The 22,233-nt window shown below is 45.5% G+C and overlaps 1 long non-coding RNA gene across 1 annotated transcript; it reads left to right on the top strand.

The window, feature by feature from the left end:
* Window positions 1-15,948: 15,948 nt before the first annotated feature.
* On the top strand, window positions 15,949-18,934 carry LOC107298616. Its single transcript, XR_003810652.1, has 3 exons — window positions 15,949-16,013; window positions 17,115-17,206; window positions 18,721-18,934. It is a non-coding gene; the product is annotated as an uncharacterized LOC107298616 (long non-coding RNA).
* Window positions 18,935-22,233: the final 3,299 nt, after the last annotated feature.

Below are 22,233 nucleotides of genomic sequence, written 5' to 3'. Positions count from 1 at the left end.
CTAAGTTGCAAACAGCCACCGCTCCCCTCTTGCACGCGCTCCGCAACTCGCGCCCCGCTGCGCGCAATCGAACTTGCTTGACGCTTCAGCCAACGAAACCCCGCCTCCTGCCCCTCCCTCCCCCGACTGATGTGTCTCTGCCGACCTATCGCGGAGCTCGCTCCGTATTGCTCCTCCTTCTTCAAGCGGAGAAGTTGCCCGGCGTGGACCAATGAAACGTCGCCCGCAATTTGCCGGGAGGGAGGGAGGGAGGGAGGATGGAGAGCTGGAGGGTCCTTTGAGGTCATCTAGTCCAACCCCCTGCCGCATCTACATGGAGAGAAGTGTGTAGTGGGGTGCCCCAGGGCTCTGTTCTGGGCCCAGTGCTCTTCAACCTCTTCATCAACGATTTGGACGAGGGGATAGATGGGGAACTCATCAAATTTGCAGATGACCCCAAGCTGGCAGGAATAGCCAACACTCCAGAACAGGGCTTTTCAACTTTTTCACCCATTGTACCACTTTTAGGATATGGCAACATCTGAGTACCACCAGTCGCCTAGCAAGGTGTCAAAAACTTGATGACCCCCCCAAAAGGAAAAATGTGATAAAGTACATGTAGTCCTCAACTTACAACAGTGTTCAAAGTTATACAATGGCACTGAAAAAAGTGCCCCCCAAGCCACAGCCGAGCAAGACACCTGCCTGCCCGCCCGGCGGTGCTCTTCCTCTTGTCCAAGGTTTTCATTGTTGGGAGCATTTCTGTTGAGGATTAGCAGTAGGGGTGGGGTGGGGGGTGTTTGGTTTTTATTCCCCCTGTCTGCTAGGTGGTTGCAGCAGGTTTTGGTCACTTCACATGACCCTGGGACACTGTGACCGTCATAAATATGAATCAGTTGCCAAGCATCTGAATGTAAATCACAAGACCCTGGAGACGCTGCAACATTCCAGCTGATCGGCGCTTCTTCTGGGCTCAGCAGAAGCGCCAGGATCAGTGCCGAACTCCAGCTGGAGCCTGGCACTGATCCTGGTGTTTCCACTGAGCCCTGACAGCCCTGCAGCTCCAGCCATCTCTCGCTCAGGCTTGTGCGGTGCTGCCACCGGTTCAGCTCATTCCCCTCCCCCACTACCACTTTTCTAGGATGGTCGCGTACCACCTGCCAGGTGCCAATGTACCACAGGTGGTGCCCGTACCACTGGTTGAAAAACCCTGCTCCAGAAGACAGGCTTAAGATACAGGAGGATCTGGACAGACTTGAACACTGGGCACTATCTAACAAAATGAAATTCAATGGTGAAAAAAGTAAGGGTCTACATTTAGGCAAGAAAAATCAAATGTATAGGTATAGTATAGGGGGTACCTTGCAACTGGGAGGGGGATCTCAGAGTCCTAGTGGACAATCACTTAAATATGAGCCAGCTGTGTGCTGCAGCTGCCAAAAAAGCCAACACAGTGCTGGGCTGCATTATAAGGTGACCAATTGTCCTCCTTTAGGGAGGACAGTCCTTCTTTTGTAAGTTCTGTCCTCTCTCGAAAAGTGTCTTCCTACATGTCCTCCTTTTCAATATTTGAAGACTAATCTGTAAATCTCCGTATTCGATCGATGCCAATCCGATCCAGTGCATGTGATGTGACGTAGTTGTATTTGACATGACGATTCATCAAGGCTCTGTGCAGTGCGGAGAGAGGCGATTATGAGATGCATGCGCTCTGCACAGGAGAATTGTTTTGAGAGAGTGCACTGCGCACAAGAGTGCGCCACGCGCAAGTGGCTTTGTTTACTTCTTACCGAAACACGACACGGCACACACGCATGCATTAGACTCACTTCTTTCCCAGTGAATATTCAATCATACACAGATGAGCACAATAATTCACGTTTTATTAATTCATTATCTATTTAATAATTTCCAAATATGTATGTTTATTTACAAGTTTATTCGCTTATGTTATTGTTTCAGTTTTAATAATTAATTTTATTTATTCATAATGAATGTGCTTGCATCGTTCATGTAGCTCTATATTTTATTTTAAATTTTAAATTTCATTTAGGGATGGAAAAATCAAAAAAGAGGAAATGCCATTTCAACAATAAATTGAATAAGGAATTTCCATTCCTCATATCAAAGAAGGATAATTGGAAGCAACAAGTTTTTTTTTTAAACTTCAAATTATTCTGAAGATGAGAAACAGTTAGCTGCAATGGAGGGAACATTTGCATTTCATACCATAATTCACAATCAAAGTTTTCGTAGTATGGATTGTACAACTAAATTATTGAAAAAGTTTCACAATGCTAAATTTTCATGCGCCAGGACAAAATGCGAGGCTATTATTAAATCAGTATTTAAAAATTACTGTGACAAAATACTTACAGAAGACTTGGAAACTGCAGCATTTGTAACGGTTTTATCTGATGCATCCAATCATAATAAAACTAAATTGTATCCAATACTAGTAAAATATTTTAATGTTACCAAGGGCATTCAAGTAAAAATGTTAAATTTAGAATCCATTGAGGGCGAAACTGCTGACATTTTGTCAAACCATCTATATACAGAGTAATAAATGAAAACAATTTGAAATCCAAAGTTGCACTAAGAGCTGATAATACAAACACAAATTTTGGTGGGCGAAGACGCAAAGGGGTGAATAATGTGTATGTAAAATTACAAGATTTACTCCAAAAGAAAATACTAGGAATAGGTTGTAATGCACATATTTTGTCAAATGCAATCAACACGGCGTCATGTGCCATGCCAATTGATGTAGAAATAATAACTTCAATTTATTTGTATTTTAGTCGTTTTACCGTTCGTGTGGCTACTTTAAAACAATTTTGTGAAGAAGCGTATGTTCAGTACAAAAAACTTTTAGGATATTCAAAAGTTAGATGGCTTGCTCTAACACCTGCTATAGAATTTGTTCTACAATTATTTGAGCTTCTCCGTTCATATTTTTAAAGTTTAGATAAATGTCCTAAAATCCTGGAATCATTTTTCAATAATGAAATATAAATAATAATAATAATAATAATAATAATAATAATAATAATAATAATAATAATAATAATAATAATAATAATAATAATAATAATAATAATAAAGTTGGAAGGGACCTTGAAGGTCATCTAGTCCAACCCCCTGCTCAGGCAGGAAACCCTATACCATTTCGGACAAATATCTGAGATATTAATGTATTTTGTACATAATCAAGCATCTATTTTTCACAAAACGATTCAAAGGATTGAAGTGAACACATTTCAGCTACAGAACTTAGTCTTATTTTGAATGACTTTATCCTTCAATATAAAACTCGATTCGAAAATTTTCTTTTTCCTTTAGTTATAAAAAGAAAATTGACAGACTTAGAGGCATCAAATCCGGGCATAACGGAAAAGTTTATCAAAGAAGCGCAGAATTTTTACCAAACATGTTTTTAATATATCAAAGAATGGTCTGAAACAAACATCACAGGAAATAACAGTTTTCAATGGTGTTTTTTTACTTCATCGCAAGTATATTGGACAGATATTGAATCTTGTGTTGAGTTTTTATCTAAAGAAATGCCAGACATTAAAATAGATGACAATTGTCTCTTTGAAGAAATTAGAAGACTGAATGTATTTTTAAATTCTGAAAAATTAATACAATGGGAAAATAAACACGTTGAAATTAATAAAAGATGGGTGGAAATATTCAGCCATTTCAAAAATGAACATGTTCCATGTGAAAATTTATTTATTCTTGTTCAATTTACGTTGTGCTGCCCTGGAACTAATGCAGCAGTTGAAAGGTTTTTTTCAATTGCTAGTGATTTTTGGAAAAGTGAGAAATTGAGATTGAGCGTTGATACTCTAGCTGCAGCACTTGCCGTAAAATTCAATATGAAGAATATTTCTTGTTCAGATATTTCCAATATGTTGTTAGAAGATGATACATTGACAAAATATTCATTCAATTGAAAAGTACTCATTTAAATAATAATTAATAAGCATGTAAGCATAATTACAATATAAAATGTTATTGTTACAAGTTTTTTATTATGCATTTATCATATTATAGTGTATTCTGTATTATTGTTGCAATGAATAAAATGTTTCTTTTATTTATGATATTTTTTTTCTTCAATTTATTTGTGTCCTCCTTCTCATTGTAAAAAAGTTGGTCACCTTAATTAACAGAGGGAAAGAATCAAGATCAGGTGAAGTGTTAATACCACTTTACAAGGCCTTGGTAAGGCCACACCTGGAATACTGTATACTAGGGATTGTACAAAAGGTTATTCTTGTTATTAGCCTAATGGCTGCCATTTTGCTTCTGTACACTGTGCTTGTGTTAGGGACGCCATTTTGTGAGGGCAGGAAGATCACGTACACCGACCCAGAGACAGGGGAAAGAGCGGGAAAGCAATGAAAGATGATTGGTTAACATTCTGCGTGTGCCAACAAGTGTCGCCCTGTGATTGGTTGTCACCTGTATATAAATAGAAGAGCCTAGCTGACCACTGGGGGGCACCTCTGGATGCAGCTGCCAGCGTTTCGGACAGTGTCCCACCCAGCAAGGTCACTCGGCCAAATAAAGTTCTGTTTGACCTGGAAGCCTCGGCTTGAGCCTCCTGATTTGCCCCAGGGGAACCTCAAGTTCTTCGGGCAACTGCCGATCCTTACAACTGCATCCAGTTTTGGTCACCACGATGTCAAAAAGATGTGGAGACTCTGGAAAGAGTGCAGAGAAGAGCAACAAAGAGGATCAGGGGACTGGAGGCTGAAACATATGAAGAACGGTTGCTGGAATTGGGTCATGTCCAGTTTAATGAAGAGAAGGACAGCAGTCTTCTAATATCTGAGGGGCTGCCCCAAAGAAGAGGGAGTCAAGCTATTCTCGAAAGCACCCGAAGGCAGGACAAGAAGCAACGGATGGAAACAACAACAACGATAATAGAGTTGGAAGGGACCTTGGAGGTCATCTAGTCCAACCCCCTGCTCAGGCAGGAAACCCTATACCGGGGGGTAGGGAACTTTGCCTTTTTTATGACTGGTGGACTTCAACTCCCAGAATTCCTGAGCCAGCATGGCTCAGCTTGGAAACCTCTCCCTTTCCCCTCAGCATGGCCGGCTCAGGAATTCTGGGAGTTGAAGTCCATGAGTCATAAAAGAGCTGAGGTTCCCTACCTGTGCCCTAGACCATTTCAGACAAATGGCTGTCAAAGAGAGAAGCAAGGCAGAACTAAAGAGAAACATCCTGATAGAACAATTAATCGGTGGAACAACCGGCCTCCAGAAGTTGTGGATGCTGCAACACTGGAAGTCTTTAAGAAGAGACTGGACAGCCCTTTGTCTGAAATGGTATAGGGTTTCCTGGCTGAGCAGGGGGCTGGACTAGATGACCTCCAAGATCCCTTCCATCTGTTATTCTGTTATCCTTCCTTCCTCCCTCCCTCCCTCCAACGCTGGAAGTCTTTAAGAAGAGACTGGACAGCCCTTTGTCTGAAATGGTATAGGGTTTCCTGCCTGAGCAGGGGGCTGGACTAGATGACCTCCAAGATCCCTTCCATCTGTTATTCTGTTATCCTTCCTCCCTCCCTTCCTCCCTCCAACGCTGGAAGTCTTTAAGAAGAGACTGGACAGCCCTTTGTCTGGAATGGGAAAGGGTTTCCTGCCTGAGCAGGGGGTTGGACTAGATGACCTCCAAGCTCCCGTCCAGCTCTGTTATTCTGTTCTGTTCCATCCTCCCTCCCTCCCTGCCTCCCGTCAAATTGCGGGCGACGTTTCATTGGTCCACGCCGGGCAACTTCTCCGCTTGAAGAAGGAGGAGCAATACGGAGCGAGCTCCGCGATAGGTCGGCAGAGACACATCAGTCGGGGGAGGGAGGGGCAGGAGGCGGGGTTTCGTTGGCGGAAGCGTCAAAGGGTTTAAATTGCGCTACCCGGAGCGCGAGTTTTGATTCGCTTGCAAGAGGGGAGCGGTGGCTGTTTGCAACTTAGGCGGAGGAGATCAAAGTACGTCCCAATTTAGTTTCAAAATGTGATTAATTGCTAACAGGATTCTTGGTATTAGAGCTGGGAAAGGAACTATTATCTCATCCGGAGTTTTGGGGAAAGAAATAATTGAATTGCTTTGGGGGGGGGGGAGGAGAAAAAAAACTCAGTTGCAAAGCCGACCATCGTCAACTTGGCATCCTCCAGAGATTGGTGGTGTTACATGTCCTATCATCCCCTGCATGCAGGCTGGGGGATTCTGGGAGTGGGAGTCCACCCCTCTTAAAGGTTGCCAAGGTTGAGAAAGCCCGGCTTAAGGCGTGGCTGTGCCTCTTAAAAGGAAGGGCTGGTTTGGGGGGGTCTGCCTTAATGGCAGTGATGGGAAATTAAAATCTCATTTACCCTGAAATGTCAACCTGGGCACCCAATTGAACGCCTAGGCATTTATTTATGCTTAGTTTAGTTATTTGTGTAGCTTTTCTCAACTTTCCTCTTTCTGCATGTATTCAAAATGGACAGTGTTTTGTGTGTGTGTGTATGTGTATGTATATATGTATGCATGTATGTATATGTGTGTGCATGTACAGGTATGGGTATGTATTGTTTTAAGAGTGGGCAACAATTTCATTTTTAATGTGTGGCAGTATGTTCACAGTAAAAAAATGACAAAAAAAGTTATCAGATTGATTTATCAGATTTATCCAGCTGCCTTTTCGGACTAAGTGTAGTTTTATATAATAAATATTTATATATGACTGTAGGATACATATGTATGTATGTAGATGTATTACTGTTAACTCAACCCCCCCCCCCATCGCCTGGGGTTGCCAAGGTTGAGAAAGCCCGACTTAAGGCGTGGCTGTGCCTCTTAAAAGGAAGGGCTGGTTTGGGGGGGTCTGCTTTAAAGGCAGTGATGGGAAATTAAAATCTCAGTTTTATTACTGTTAACCCCCCCCCCCAGTCGCCTGGGATAGTGAGGTGGGTGGCATATAAGTTAAACCAGCCGTCTCTGTGGGCACGCGCGCCGTCGCCCCAGTCCTAGGCCTTCAGCTGGGTTTTATAAAACCGTTTTGCTTTAGGCCTCCGCCGCCATGTGCAAAAAAAAAAAAAAGGTTCAGTCAATTTCAACTTCTCGCGGGAAAAAAAAAGATCTTGCAAAGTTGGAATTGATTGATTGAACTTTTTAGTCCCACCCAGTCTGTCGTTACCACCGCAGCCATGCCCAGCCAATGGGCCACACCCAGCCAATGGGCACGCCCACCTGGCACCTGACGATGCATAAGTGGGTTTTGGGTTGCAGTTTGGGCACTCGGTCTCTAAAAGGTTCGCCATCACTGAGTTAAACAGACAAACAAGCGTCCCTTAGCCTGAAATATCAACCGGGGCACCAAATTGAACGCCTGTGCATTTATTTATTCTTAGTTTAATTATTTATGTAGTTTTTTCAACTTTCCTCTTTCTGCATGTATTCAGAATGGACAGTGGGTTTTTTTGTGTGTGTGTATGTATATATATGTATGCATGTATGTATATGTCTATACATGTATAGGTATGGGTATATATTGTTTTAAGAGTGGGCAACAATTTCATTTGTAATGTGTGGCACTGTGTTCACAGTAAAAAATGACAAAAAAAGTTATCAGATTTATCCAGCTGCCTTTCGGACTAGTGTAGTCGTACACTAACGCTGTCATCACCCCTCCTCCCTCCAAACGCCCTGCACACTTCGCAGGGCGTTTGGAGGGAGGAGGGGTGATGACAGCGTTAGTGTACGACGCGGACCCACCCCCGGTAGAGCCAGACGAGGCATTGGTACGGAGTTACAGGAAGGAAGGAGGAGAGAGGGTGAGCGGGGTGGTGATGCAAGGACATGACAAATACAATTCATCATGCTCCTAGAAGCATGAAGCCGAATGGGACTTCATCGAAACGTCGCCAAGACACTTCCAATTTTACGCGGGAGAAAACCCGAATAACCAAAGACCTACATACAAACACCCGCGAAAACCTCAGAAAACATATATATATATATGACTGTAGGATATATATGTATGTATGTAGATGTATTTGTATTTGTCATGCAGATTGACAGGTGTGGCTCGGTAAAATATAAAATATAAAAAGAGTTTGTCTTGATAAGCACAGTGTGCAAGGCAGATATTTATAAATTTCTTTGGTTTCAGTTTCGTTTCTTAACTGCAGCTAAGGAGAAGGCTGGCTTGGTCTCTCAACAGGGAGACCCTGGTGAAGCAGACACAGCAGAACTTGCGTTTCCTGCGTCGCATGAGAAAAGTAGGTCTTTCTTCCCTTGTCCTTCCCACTTTTTACAGAGGGACGATTGAGAACATCCTGTCTGGTTTGGTTTGGAAGCAGAAAAGATTATTAGTTTACTTACTTACAAGGCATGTAAGCAATATTTGGGCGGGGTCCGCAGGATTTTTCTGGAGTTCCTCTTCACAACCGGTTTTCCTTGTTCCCTTCTGGGAGGACGGGGCTCCGTAGTATCCGAAGCAGAACATCCACATTCGGTCACAATTTTGTTCCACCCAGTATCAGCCTTGTGAACTCTCAAGCTTCGTCTTTCCGGCATGTATTCAAGATGGACAGTGATTCATATTTATATTTACCATGTGTCCTCGAAAATAAGACCAGGTCTTATATATATTTTTGGTCCAAAAGACCCTTTAGGCTTATTTGGGGGGGATGTCTTGTTTTCCATGTACTGGAGGTTGCGAGCACACGGGGGCCGAAAGTGTTCGGCATCAGCCACACCTTGGGGGGAGAGAGAGGGGGGGAGAGGGAGGGAGACAGAGATGGAGGGAGGGGGAGAAGAGGGAGGGAGAGGGAGGGAAGGGGGGAGGGAGGGAGCGGGAGGGGGAGAGAGGGAGGCAGGCAGAGAAGGAGGATCCAATCTGGGTTGGTATTTGGAACCATAGGTTGGTTCTCTCTCTCTCTCTCTCTCTCTCTGCCTCTCTCTCTCTCTCTCTCTCTCTCTCTCTCTTTCTCTCTCTCTCTCTCTCTGCCCCCCCTCTCTGCCCCCCCTCTCTTTCCCCCTCTAACTAAATAAATATAAATTAAATCATGGAGGAATGCACCAAAACCTCATACAGATATGGTCTGGTTTGGAAGCATCACTGATTCATACAGGCAGGCGGTACATAGAGTGACGAAGATGGCAGAAAAGCTTATCGGTAGTTCACTTCCTTCTATCCAGGACAGGGCCCATAAGCGGTGCTTGGGCAGGGTGCACAAAATTGTTTGGGATGCCACACATCCTCTTCACAACTGGTTTTCCTGTTTACCTTCTGGCAGGAGGGGTTTTTTGTGGTATCCGAAGCAGAACATCTGGATTCAGTTGCAGTTTTGTTCCATACAGTATTAAACTTATCAACTCTCAAGCTTCCTCCTTCCGTTATATATTCAAGATGGACAGTGATCTATCTATCTATATATGTATTTATCATGATTCCCTGAAAATAAGATCGGGTCTTATATTTATTTTTGATCCAAAAATAGGGAGGGAGGCAGGGAGGGGATGGAGAGAGAGAGAGGGGCAGGGAGGGAGGAGAAGGGGGAGGGAGGGAGGCAGACAGGGAGGGAGGAGGAAGGGAGGGGGAGAAGAGGGAGGGAGTGAAGAGGGAGGGAGCGGGAGGGGAGAGAAGGGGACAGGGAGGGGGGAGGGAGAAGGAGGGAGGGAGGCAGGGAGAGAGGGAGGGGAAGGGAGGGAGGGAGGATCCAATCTGGGTTGGTATTTGGGACCAGAGGTTCTCTCCCTCCCTCCCTCCCTCATTTGTTAAATTTATTGGTCTCCTATCTTGCTACTCTATGCTGAACTAGGCTACTATGCTGCTCTGAACTGTGTGAATGAACCCTGGTTGATTGCTTAAAATACGATTGGCAGGAGACACACCTTAAACCATCAATTGTGGTTTGCAAAAGGCAGGGTCTGGGTTTACAGTGGAACGGGGGTTTCGTCTTTCACTTGTAGGTCTTCTGTTAACCCAGTGACATATTTTTCTGTTTTTTTTTTCTTGTGGGTCAGTGAGCTCTTCCAAGCAACTCGGCCCAGCAGCGAGTGATGGCGAAGCTCCTCGGCAGAGCCCAGAAGGCACAGCCACCCTGACGCAGCCCCTCAGCCAGAAGCCGGCCAGCCGAGACTCCAACGGGGGCCTTTGCCCAACTCCTGAGAGGAAGAAGGAGTCCGAGGGTAGGATGAGTTGTGACCCTTTGCATTGTGTTGCAAGGCTGAGCAACAGGTGCTTTCCGGATTTCGGGGGCCTTTGCTGCATCTGATGCTTCGGTTAAACACAACTGAAGCAGTGATGTGCCGTTTCAATGCAAGTTTGAGGGAGTGTTGTGTTGCAACAGTTTGGTGCAGCATTTGTCACTTGTCCCCTATTGATAAGGCTTGGCTCATTGTTCATTTGGCCACCTGTATATAGAGAGCAAACCCCTCCCCCTCCTAGCACTGATGATGTTCCCTAGTTGGGTCATGAAACGTCTGTGAGAAAACCACCAAGAGAGCACCAAGTATCCCACAGTCCTTCTCCTCCTCCTCCTCCTCCTCCCTAAAACCCCCCTCCCTTCTAGCACTGATGATGTTACTTAGTCTGCAAGAAAACCACCAAGTTCAGAGAACACCAAGGACCCTACACATATCTTCTCTTCTACAGGTTTCAAGGTTGCAGCTTTTATAATTTTAGGTCTGTTGTGCGGATACCAGGGCTTAAAGGCTTAAATGGGAGATGTGGAAAAAAGTACAGATAGTCCTCAACGTACGACCATAATTGAGCCCAAAATTTATGTTGCTAAGCGAGACGTTTTGCACCATCTTTCTTGCCACAGTTAAGTGGATCACTGCAGTTGTTAAGTTAGCAATACGGTTGCTAAGTGAATCTGGCTTCCCCCATGGACTTTGCTTGTCAGAAGGTTCGCAAAAGGGGATCGCGTGACCTCGGGACACTGCGACCGTCAGAAATATGAATCAGGTTGCCAAGCATCCGAATTTTGATTATGTGATCCTGGGGAGGCTTGTAAGTGTGAAAAATGGTCATAAGTCCTCTTTTTCAGTGCTGTTCTAACTTTGAACGGTCACTAAAGGAACTGTTGTAAGTCGAGGACCATCTGTACGGAGGCCTGCCATTGTCCACCAGCGCCCTGCTCTTCGACATGGCCGACATTGTCCTTGGAAGCGGCTGTAATTGTCTTCCCTTTCTGTCTCTGTTGGGTGGGCAGGTCACCAAAGCACCATCTCGAGATGCTCCGATAATGTGGCAGAAAGCAACCAAAACAAAGCTGAGAAACTTCCGGAGAGCTTCGTTCGTGACTCATCGTCCACCTCGGACAACTCTTCCATTCGTCCTGGTGATGGAGAGGAAACATCGATGCCCCCCAGGAAACGATCACGTTTGTCCCAGGGACTTAGCGACTCCGACAGAAGCTCTGGCCAAGAGGTCGAACCTTTGTTGGTAAGGCTTCCTGAGCAGAACGTAGATGATGGAACGGTCTTGCAGGAGGTTCACGTTGTCGAGGTATTTCCTCTTCCTAATGTCCACTCTGGGCTCTTAGAACTAAATCTGGGGATGACGTATCTCAAGGAACCATGGAGGAGCTGCCAAATGACCACCTTCAGAAGATCTTTGCCCTTGTGGCTGTAGCTGATCTTCTCCAAAACCTCTCTCGGCTGCGTTAGCAGTGGAAGCTTATCATCTCTGACATGAAGATAAGTGATGCCTTTATCTCGTCTTCCAATATTTGAGGGGCTGCCTCAGAGAAGAGGGGGTCAACTTATTCCCCAAAGCAAAAGTGCCCACAGAATGACACAACAGGTTCATTAAAGCATCAATCACACCATCGTGACCACCAAACTGACTTTCTCACCAGTGTGGACATTACTAGTTTTATGTCTGATAGTCTGAGGGGTCCTTACTCTTGTTTTACACCGACTGGAGTCTATATGCTTGGCTGTCTTCCTCTGAGTAAAAGGACCTATCTGATGTGATCCACTGTGGCTAACAAAGAGTCTAACAAAGAGAAGGACGAGGGGGGACAGGATAGCAGTCTTCCAATATCTCAGGGGCTGCCCCAAAGAAGAGGGAGTCAAGCTCTTCTCCAAAGCACCTAAAGGCAGGACAAGAAGCAACGGATGGAAACTCGTCAAGGAGAGAAGCAACCTGGAACTAAGGAGAAATTTCCTGGCAGTGAGAACAATTAACCAGTGGAACGAGGTTGACCCCCTCTTCTCTGAGGCAGCCCCTCAAATATTGGAAGATGAGATAAAAGCATCGCTTACCTTCATGTCAGAGATCATAAACTTCCACTGCTAATGCAGCCGAGAGAGGTTTTGGAGAAGATCAACTACAGGCACCAGGGCAAAGATCTCCTGAAGGTGGTCATTTGGCAGCTCCTCCATTGTTGATCTAACAGCTATCTGCTAACACTTTGGAAATGATTAACGAAACAATGCTGCAAACACTGAATTATGGGGAGATAGGTCATGTTCAGAATTGCACCGCACTTCTTCTGTTCTTGAAGACAAATCTCCTGTTTTCTAAGGTGTTCGTCTTGCTTTTTATGAATCGAAACAATCCCAGAGAAAATTTAATTTCTAATTTAGTGGATCCAAGAACAAGGAATGCTTCTAAAAGTTCAGGTCCCTCAAGCGAAGATTGTGCCCGATCAAAAGTGAAGCTGATTCCATTCGGAGCATATACAAATATTAAGAGCGGGATTGAAGAAGAAAAAAAATATTAAAAAAATAAAATAATATCCAATGTTTTGCTCAGGAATTTCAGTTCAGTTCTTGGACGGAGGTGTACAATCAGTATTTGGAGGGAGACAGGCAAGCCTTGTTGGCTGTCGCAGACGTTCTGCAGCGGTACGGCCTAACCCGGAATTACCCCAGATGCATGCCTGGATTAATTCGGTGAGTGGTTTTCAGTATCACAACCACAAATCCTCTCTTTTGCTTTAGTTAATCAGGTATCCTGATACAGGTAGTCCTCGACTGACCGTCGCAATTGAGCCACAAATTTCCGTTGCTGTGCAAGACAGCCGTGAAGTAAGTTTTGCCCCATTTTATGACCTTCCTTGCCACGGTTCTTAAGTGAGTCAATGCAATTAAGTTAGCAACTCCGTTGTGAAGTGAAACTGGCTTCCCCATGGAGTTCGCTTGTCAGAAGTTCGCAAGAAGGATCACGTGACCCCGGGGCGCAGCAACCGTCATAAATGTGAGTCAATTGCGAAGCATCTGAATTTTGATCACGTGACCCTGGTGCTGCTGCAACGGTCGTAAGTGTGAAAAATGGTTCTAAGTCAATTTTTCCAGTGGCGTCGTAACTTCGAAGGGTCACCAAACAAATCATTGTAAGTCGAGGACTCGTCATCCTCGTCAGCCATTCAGTCGCGTGTGACTCTCGGCCCCTCTGTGGACTGAGGCCCTCCGTGCCCCTCTCTCTTGCACCCCTGGATCTGCCAAGGGTCTGAATACACCTGCACAGATAGTCCCCGACTTACAGCAGTTCATTTAGTGACCGTTCAGAGTTACAGCGGCACAGAAAAAAGGAACTTATGACCATTTTTCACACTTTTGACCGTTGGAGCACCCCTGTGGTCATTTGATCCAGATTTGGACTCTTGGCAACGGACTCATATTTATGACGGCCGCAGCACCCGGGATCACGGGATCCCCTTTTGCGACCTTCTGACAAGCAAAGTCAACGAGGAAGCTAGATTCGCTTAACGACCGTGTTGCTAATTTAGCAACCGCGGTGATTCCCTTAACAAATGTGACAATGTCATCAAATGGGGCAAAACTCTTTTAACACATTTTTCACTTAGCAAGATAAATTGTGGGCTCAGTTGTGGCCATACGCTGAGGACCCTGTGCGCCTTATCGACGGTGTGCTGGCTTAGGTAAGCAAGTGAAGATAAGAAATCTGCATATACGGGCTTCAAACTGCGTTGAGTGTTCTCCCAGTCTTATGAAAGGACCCACCTTTGCTCAGCGGAATGAGGGCGTATCTTTAACGGAGGTCACACGGACTCCGTCGCTCTTCCCAAGAAGCCACACGACCTCGAGGACTTCCTATAACCCAGCCATCCCCAAGCTTTCCAGCTGGGAGGCCCGACCTGGTGCTGTGGGGGGAGACCTGTGAGTGGCAGGCGCACGCTTCACACATGCACGCTTTCCCACGTTTCAATAGTAGTGGGCCGTGGCCTGGAGGTTGAGGACCCCTGCTGCAACCAATCCACTCCTATTAGGTTATCTGAGCAGGGGGTTGGAGTAGATGACCTCCAAGATCCCTTCCAACTTTATTATTATTGTTATTACTACTACTACTACTGCTATTATTATCTAGGAATTGCCAACTTGCTAAAATGACAAAAAGAAGTTGAACTGGGGAAGAAATCCATGTCTGTAGAGAAGGCCGTCACCTGTCCATGTTTTTCTTCCCAATCCAGGTGTGGGGCTGCTGTTCGGAGCTGCCGCTGCCGAAATCCTACCGATATCCTCCCGTGTCTGGAATGCCACTCGCTCTTTCCCAAGGCGCAAATCTGCATCGCCAAGAATCTTCCGGATTTGGAGAGTTGCAAAGAGAAAGTATGTCTCAGCAGGCTTAAATCTGATCTGGAATTGATTTTTTGGCGTGTTTCGATGGTGTTTCCCCTGGGAGGTGGGTTGTCTTGCTCAGAATTTGGATTGCATGGTCACTCCAAAGGCAGTGGATTCCAGGACAGAGAGTTCTAGCAAGCATTCGTTTAGCGATTTATATGAATGCCAGGCTTCCAAACACCAAGGACCTCATAGTCCTCCTCCTCCTCCTCCTCCTCCTCCTCCTCCTCCTCCTCCCCCTCCTCCTCCTCCTCCGCAAACCCATTCCCTTTTAGCGCTGATGATGTTCCCTAGTTGGGTGATGAAACGTCTGCAAGAAGACCACCAAGCTCAGAGAGCACCAAGGACTCCACATTCGTTGAATAGTTGCAAGTTCAGGACTATTTGTACCATTTAACTTGCTCCCCTGCCAGACAGGACAGAAAATACAACCTGTGAGGCTCAAAAGGTTGCCCCCACCCCGATAATGATCCCACCCATGCTCTTCCAGGAGGCCTACGTTCGGGCAGTGATGGCGGCCATTGTGCTCTTCGCTGGAGGAGGTGGCGATATTCAGGAGCTGGTGGGCTGCCTCCAAAGGCCCCCCTCTGCCATGTCACTGATGGACATCAATGAAATGTTGTACTGCACGGCCACCCTCCTTTACGCCATGCGAGGGAATGGGATCGAGATCAGCAACAGGTCAGTTTGCAAAGGGTCAGGAGAGACACTTAGGACGGAAACCTGTCCTTTGCGGCAGTAGTAAATAGGAATACATCTTTGGCAGGCTTTGTGTGCATTTAAAAATGGTTCAGAAAAAGCACTTTGGATCTAGCATGAGAGCCGATTTGGTCTAGTGGTTAAGGCGCCAAGCTAGAAAGCAGGAGACGGTGAGTTCTAGTCCTGCCATAGGCATGAAAGCCAACTGGGTGACTCTGGGCCAATCAGCCGGAGACGGTGAGTTCTAGTCCTGCCATAGGCATGAAAGCTGTGTGGGGTGGCTTTAGGCTTGTCTGTCTGTCTCTCAGCCCAACCCACCTCAGAGGGTTGTTTTTTTGGGGGGAAAAGTAGGAGGAGGAAGCTGTATTGGATATATTCGTCCCCTTGAGTTATGTGCAAAAACAATTAAGGTGGGTTATCAATAAATAACCCAAAATAGAACACCTCTCCTACTCATTAAAGCAGCTGGAAGTTTGACCAGGCTTTCTCACGCATCTGCAAACAGATGCTGCTGATTTCAAGGGTTGGTTCCTTAAAGCAGAAATCCGCGGAGGTGTGTTTATTCTCCTCTCTGAATTATTTTTCCTGGATTTTATACAGTTTAGGGTTTATTTTGAGATTCATTATAACTTTTCCCATTTTCCCTTTCCTTCTAGGTTTTATTACAATGTTTATTATTATTTGCATACCTTGGAGAATTCGCCCTGCAGGGACATCAACCCTGAATTACAGGATTGTAGGTACGTACGTTAACTTTGTGTCTCAATACAGAGAGTCCTCGACTTACAGCAGTTCGCTTGGTGACCCTTCAAAGTTACAACGGCACTGGGGAAAAAAGTGACCTATGGCCGTTTTTCACACGACCGTTGCAGCCTCCCCATGGTCACGTGATCGAAATTCAGACTCTTGGCAACTGACTCATATTTATGATGGTCGCAGCATCCCAGGCTCATGTGATCCCTTTTTACAACCTTCTGACAAGCAAAGTCAATGGAGAAGCCGGATTCTTTTAACGACCGTGTTACTAACTTAACAACTGAAGCGATTCACTTAACAATCGTGGCAGGAAAGGCCATAAGATGGGGAAAAAGACACCTAACAAATGTTAACAACAGAAATGTTGGGCTCAATTGTAGTAAGTTGAGGACTACCTGTATCAATAATGGGGACTTTACGTAATGTTTGCAAACATGTACAGGTAGTCCTCGACGTAACGACCACAACTGAGCCCAAAGTTTCCATTGCTAAGCAAGACAGTTGGTAAGTCATTTTGGCCCCATTTTGCAACCTTTCTCGCCACCGCTGTCACGTGAACCACTGCAGTGGTTAAGCGAGTCACACGGTCGTTAAGTGAATCTGGCTTCCCCATTGACTTTGCTTGTCAGAAGGTCGTAAAAAGGGATCACATGAGCCCGGGATGCTGTGACCCTCATAAATTATGAGTCAATTGCCAAGCGTCTGAATTTCGATCATGTGGCCATAGGGATGCTACAAAGGTCGTAAGTTTGAAACACGGTCATAAGTCACTTTTTTTTCAGTGCCGTTGTAACTTTGAACAGTCACTAAATGAACTGTTGTAAGTCGAGGACTACCTGTACAAGTTTTCCCAGGAGAACCGGGGAATAATTTAGCCCAATGTTTCCCAACCTTGAGAACTTTAAGCTGCGTGGATGTCACTCCCAGAATTCCCCAGCCCCAGCAGATGCTGCCTGGGGAATTCTGGGAGTTGAAGTCCACCCATCTTAAAAGATGCAACTGTTAGACAGTGTTTGCTATGTTGCAAAAACCACCTGGTTACCTATGTTAGCTTTTTACATTTTTCTGCTTCTGTTCATCAACAGGACTGACTTACAACCTACCAGTGAACAACAACAGATCTTGAACCACGCCTTTAAAACACCTGGAGAGAGGGTAAAAATTGTGGCTTTTGCAGGTAAGGCAGCCCCAGCCCAGGAGATACTTGATTCCCTCTGTAGGTGCAAACTCACTGATCATTGTATATCTTGAGAACTGAGATCACCTTGCCCGGATCTTCATTTCACCAGCTTTCCCGAATTCCTCCAAAGATCTCTTGCTATTTACAACAATATTCTCCTTGCTGGTGATGTAGGCTGCTACGGTTCTTCTCCACCCTTAATAGGGAGATTGTAGTGTTACCGATAGAGGAGAATATTTGTAGCTCATGGTTGGGCTGGGGGGGGGGGTCCTTGTTGCTCTCTGAGCTGGGCGGTTTTCTTGCAGACGTTTCATGACCCAACTAGGGAACATTATCAGTGCATAGAAGCCTTTTAGTACAAGCCTTCTAGCACTGATGATGTGATCTAGTTGGGTCATGAAATGTCTGCAAGAAAACAACCAAGCTCAGAGAGCACCCAGGACCCCACAGTTGTCCTCCTCCTCCTCCTCCACAAACCGCACTCCCTTCAAGCACTGATGATGTTACCTAGTTGGGTCATGAAATGAATGTAAGAAAATGACTAAACTCGGGAGATATCAAGAACCCAGCAGTTCAACTGTGAGCTACAAATATTCTCCTCCATCCATACATTTGTGCTCTTTCTGTCTCTGTCTCTCTCTCACACACACACACACATACACAAACACTCATATACACTTACCCACATCCTTCTCCACTAGGCTGGCAGAATGGGTGGGCTTTCTTTGTAGACTGACAAGACTGGCAGCTACTACAGATAGTCCCAGACTTACAGCAGTTCACTTAGTGACCGTTCAGAGTTACAGTGGCGTGGAAAAAAGGGACTTACGACCCCTTTTCACACTTACAACCTTTGCAGCATCCCCACGGTCACGTGATCAAAATTCAGACGCTTGGGAACTGACTCCTATTTATGACCTGCAGCGTCCCCAGGGTCACGGGATCCCCTGTTGCGATCTCCTGACCAGCAAACTCAGCGTGGAAACCAGATTCACTTAACAATCATGTTATTAAATTAACAACCGCAGTGATTCACTTAACCACTGTGGCAAGAAAGGTTGTAAAATGGGGCAAAAATTACCTAAGAAATGTTTCACTTAGCAACAAAAATTTGGGGCACAATTGTGGTCGTAAGTCGAGGACTGCCTGTATTGCCTTGTTGATTTTCAAGTCTGATAGCTGTTGATGGGATTTGCACAGGGGTCCTCTCCCTGTGCTGAGAACCCAATTTTGTTTTTTTTTCTCTGGTTCAAGTGACTTCCCCCCCCCCCCTTTGTTTCCTTAATGACTTGGTTCCTTCTCATTGGAAGGGATCTATTAGATCTATTAGTCCTGGATTTTATCCACCTTCCTTAATTTCATCTGTAGACATGGAAGCTTCAATCTAACGTCACACCTTCAACCTGCAAAGTCCTGGGTTTTTTTTTTTCTGCCATCCTGGCTGTCTGGAAGGAACCTGGCTAGGAAGTAACAACCTGGAAGGACTGAAATGTTTTTAATTTTTCACACAGGCACTGGGAAAACGTACACACTGATCCAGTACACCAAGAAATGGTCCGAGCTTAAGTTCTTGTACTTGACGTTCAACAGATCCGTCCGAGAACAGGCGGAACAGCTTTTCCCTACGAACGTCACCTGTAAAACCTTCCACTCCTTAGCTTACAAAGCAGTCAAAAAACTGTAAGGAGCTGCCTCCTATTTAATGAATCTTAAAAAACAGTGATGTGGTGAAGTATAACATAATGAAAAAGAAAAGGTAACCCCACAAAAATAAAACCAAAGAGCTGGTAAGATCCCAGCAAACAGCAACAAAACAATTTATTTATTATTTTGAAATGGTTTCTTAAGACATTTATGAAATAAAATAGGTCTCTCTGTTGCTGGAAAGATTGTGAACAGAATAATAGAATTAGAAGGGACCTTGGAGGTCTTCTAGTCCAATCCCCTGCTGAGGCAGGAGACCCTATAACATTTCAGACAAATAGTTGCCAAATCTCTTCTTAAACACCCGCCAGTGTTGGAGCATCCACGACTTCTGGAGGCAAGCCGTCCCCCCGATTAATTGTTCTCTCTGTCAGGAGAATTCATGAAAGAGCGATTCACTTCAATTCGAGGTGGGTAACAGATGTTCTTTTCCCACCAAATCGTGATTTAAGGCATACTGCCCACATCTCAGAAATTAATAGGGACTCGGGTCCTTGCTGCTCTCTGAGCTTGGCTGTTTGGTTGCAGACATTTCATGACCCAAGTACGTAACATCATCAGTGCTATCTAAAATGGCAGAGAATTCCTAGCACTATGGGGAAAAAAAAATCAGCCATCAGCAGGCACATTGAGATAAACAACAACTACATACCATTGAAAACAGATAATCCAAAAGCCAAAAAGGAAACAGAAAGACCAAAAGACTTCCTTGCCAGCAATTAACCCCCAAATGAGCAGAGATTAAATGCCAGAATTAATTCCTCCGTCCCTCTTTCATTTAGCTGCAGTTACAGAAGGGAACTTGAACTGTTCCCGCTGACGTCCTATGTGGCCAGCTTTCTCCAATCCAATCGCCAGGACCAGCCTCCATTGATCAGAGTCAACATGATCGCTGAGACCCTCGCTGCGTTTTTCGCTTCGGCGGATGAATCTGTCACTGTGGACCACATGCCCAAATGGTGCAAGAAGAACTGCGAGGAATGCAAAAAGTATGGATTTGGTGCTGAGGAGCTATGTCAGGTACAGGTTACTTCTCGACTTACAACTGTTTCTTTAGTGACCGCAGTTACAACAGTACTGAAAAGAATAACTTCGGATCATTTTTCACACATGACCTTTGCAGCATCCCCATGGTCACGCAATCAAAATTTGGATGCTTGACAGCTGACTCGTATTTATGACAGTTGCAGGGTCCTAGAGTCACGTGATCCCCTTTTGCAACCTTCTGACAAACAAAACCAATGGGGATACCAGATTCAGGGTGGAGGTTGGTTCTCTGAGCTTGTGGGTTGGTTTCCATATCTTTTGTTACCGGGCTAGGTAACGTCTTCAGTGGAGTTGAAGGGATGTCAGTGTCGCTGTTCTTTTGATAAGGGCTTCAGTGTGTGGGTGTGTCGAGTGAGGGTCTTGTGATGGGTCAGGTGTGAGTCATCAGTGAGAGGCTGGTGATGGGTCTCGCCATGGGGAGGTCAGGATCCTTGGGAGGTGAACTGCCGGTAGTGGGGGATTGCGCGGGATGGTTGAGGGCCAGTGCCGTCCCCGGTTGGCTGTGCGGTTGATTTGGATTCTAAGGGGTGCATAGGCTGGTTGTAGGTTGATGTATCTGTGGATGGAATTGCTGGTGGAGTGACAGGCTTCAATGAACTCATGTGCGTGGCGGGTGGTGGCGTTGGCTGATGATTTGTGTGTTGCTCCAATCAATTGCTCCACCTCCCCATCACAACACTCAAGCCTCTCATTTGATGACTTACACCTGACCCATCACAACCCTCACTCGACACACCCACACCTGAAGCCCTTATCAACAGGAGAACATGGACATCCCCTCCACTCCGCTGAAGATGTTACTTAGCCTGATAATGAAACGTTTGGAAACCAACCCACCCTCATCCTATATCTGAAGATACAGATATTCGCCACTATTGCAACTGTGTGACGAACTTAACAACTGCAGTGATTCACTTAACAACTGTGGCAAGAAAGGTTGTAAAATGGGGCAAAACTCACTTAACAACTGTTTTGCTCAGCAATGGAAATGTGGGGCTCAATTGTGGTCGTAAGTAGAGGACTACCTGTGGATCCAGCCCGTCCTCCTCCTTCAAGGTCTCTGGGCAGCCTGGATGAGAAAGCCTTGGATCTGATCTTGTCCGACAAGATCTACTTACCAGCTTTTGCTTTCTAGATCGTTGTTGAAGAAGCAAAAGAAATATGGAGCGAGATGCAGACGGTGAGCCCAACAGGGGAAATGGCGCTCCGAATGACGCACGACGGTAAGTGGGACATGTGAGGTTTCATTTAGCTCTGCTGCAGAAAGAGGAAGAAAAAAAATAAGAATAAAGGGGCAATTTTCTTCACGGAGGGAAATTCTAGTCCTTAGGCATAATGCCGGCTGGGTGACTTTGGGCCAATCACCAGGAGATTGGTGAGTTCTAGTCCCACCTTAGGAATGAAAGCCAACTAGGTGACTTTGGTCCAATCACCAGGAGATGGTGAATTCTAGTCCCGCCTCAGGAATGAAAGCTGGCTGTGTGACTTGGGAGTAATCACCAGGAGATGGTGAGTTCTAGTGCTGTCTTAAAGCATGAAAGCCAGCTGGTGACTTTGGACCAATCACCAGGAGACATTGAGTTCTAGTCCTGCCTTAGGAATGCAATCCGGCCAATCACCAGTAGACAGTGAGTTCTAGTCCCGCCTTAGGAATGCAATCTGGCTGGGTGACTTTGGGCCAATCACCAGGAGACTGGGAGTTCTAGTCCTTTCTTGGCCAGTTTAAGACTTGTGGACTTCAATTCTCGGGAATTTCCCAGCCAGCATCTTGGGAATTGAAGTCCACACATCTTTAAGTGGCCAAGCTTGGGAAACCCTGTATTCAAAGAAAATATAACACCATGCTTCCTTTTTAAATAGTGGGCTCTGTTTCTGTTGTAACACGGGAGTCCCAGACCGCAAAGCTGTAAATGTTGCCTTATTGTGCACTGATGTTGATTTTAAGCATCGGTCTTACGTCTTTTAGGTTACCTGAAGCTTTGGCAACTCCAGAAGCCTTCGCTTTCCGGCTACGATGTCATCTTGGTGGATGAGGCCCAAGACTGCACCCCCGGTGAGTGAGGTGTAGGTTCTGGGTTCAGTCTTCCAAGTACAGGTAGTCCTCGACTTACGACATTTCGCTTAGTGACTATTTGACATTATGACAGCACTTAAAAAAAGGACACGATCATTTTTCTCACGACCGTTGCAGCATCCCCATGGTCACATGATTAAAACTGGGAGGTTTGGCAACTGATTCATATTTACGACGGTCACAGTATCCCAGGGGGTCA

The sequence above is a fragment of the Protobothrops mucrosquamatus genome, unplaced genomic scaffold (genome assembly GCF_001527695.2).
Source record: "Protobothrops mucrosquamatus isolate PMUCROS unplaced genomic scaffold, P.Mucros_1.0 scaffold4135, whole genome shotgun sequence".
Taxonomy (NCBI): Eukaryota; Metazoa; Chordata; class Lepidosauria; order Squamata; family Viperidae; genus Protobothrops; species Protobothrops mucrosquamatus.
This window is presented reverse-complemented; position numbering and strand designations above follow the sequence as displayed.